This window comes from Arachis ipaensis, chromosome B08 (genome assembly GCF_000816755.2).
Source record: "Arachis ipaensis cultivar K30076 chromosome B08, Araip1.1, whole genome shotgun sequence".
NCBI classification, from domain to species: Eukaryota; Viridiplantae; Streptophyta; class Magnoliopsida; order Fabales; family Fabaceae; genus Arachis; species Arachis ipaensis.
In genome coordinates this window covers 12692061-12693752 of record NC_029792.2, presented here as the reverse complement: position 1 = coordinate 12693752, position 1692 = coordinate 12692061, and positions in this window count along the sequence as shown.

Here is a 1692-nt window from a genome sequence, read left to right as displayed (position 1 = left end):
GCTCTATATATATATATATTAAACTTAAAAAATTTAAACTCTAAAATAAATCGTCTGGTGACTATTCTATTTTCATGGCTATAGTGGCTAAGATCTATGAACCAATCTGCATCCGCAATTGACATGTGTCATGTTTGAACTAAGTGGAGACAGATTTTGACCCTTTAAATTTGATCATTAAAAACTAGAGTAATTATGCATGCCAAGACACGAGATTTTGCCAAAAAATTAAGGTGGGACGGACTGAGGAGGCGCGGCCTTGGGAGGAGGTTTCGCCAAGGAATTGTCGACGGAGAAGCTCCAGAAGATGACACAATAATGGAGAGACGCTAAAGGCGAAGCGACGCTGGGAGGCTGCAGAGGAGGAGGTGTCGTAGTCGTTTCAGAGATTAGGATGACGTGATTGTGGTCGACAATGACACACCAACAACGAAGGGGAACCCTATATACTAATAATTAATTTTAATTACTAATTTTGATTAGTGATTCTGATGTAAACCTAGTATGTATATATATAAATGTTCTGCCCCAGTTCAATAGCTGAAGATCAAGCGGACTTATTTTTCATTCGTATGGCCTGACGCCTTGTTCGAATTCTGATATTTTTAACGAATTTTAATATCTGGTAAAAATTTCTAAACGATTGGGTCTAAGAAGGGAGAGGCCCATGGTGAGAGCTAAATGTCGGTTCGAAATTTTACAAAAGAATAGAATTTTTTTTATTGGAAGTATAGTTTTGAACCAACAATTAGTTTTTAATCAAAGTTTAAAATATAGATTGTCACAATTCAAGAATAAATATAAACCGAAAGTTTTAAATCCCGAATCGTCTCCTTCGAATTATGCAAACTAGATGTCACACTTTTGGTTGTGAGGAAAAATGAGTTTTCAATTGTGTAACGAAAAATTAAAAGAACTAAGGAATAAAAGAACTAACAAATGATAAAAAAAAAAATTAATGCAGAGTAGAAGAAAGTAAGATTAAAACTAGTGAAAATGCAATAAATGCATAAAAGAGCCTTGACTTGGAAATGAGAATTAAGGAATTCTATCATCGTCATAACAACAACTTTGACAACTATGATGAGTTAATCTCACTTTGTCAACCCCTAACATCGAGGAGTAAGTCAAATAAGCATATTTGGTCTTAATCCATAAGTCTTAGCTAACTTACTAATTAACTTAGTAAAAAGCTAGTGTAAATGGAAACAGGAGCCAACTAACAATCCAAGAATTACCACTAAATGTCGGATATTATGACTCTAGTATCCTAAAAACTCATTTCCCAAGACAAGGTGTGAAAATCTACTCAAAATCTATAATTGGCATTTCCACAAACACCTTGTGGGCATAAAAGCAAAACATAGCAAATTGCAAAAGATAATGAAAACTATAACCAAACTATTCACAATATCAACAATAGAAACTCAAAGCATATAGAAATCATAAAACATCATATTCCTAAACAAAAGATTCAAGAAATCAAAATTGCATATATTAATAAAATAACTTGAACCATAAGACAAAGTAGCAAGAGTAGTGCAATTAAAGAGAAAATTAAAGATTACTTATAATGAAGATGAGCAAAATCCAAAATCAAAACTGAAAGTATAAAATTCTACAATAAAACCTAAATAAAACTCTAAGAGAGAATTTCATAAACTACACTACTCCTATCCTACTCCTAATAAT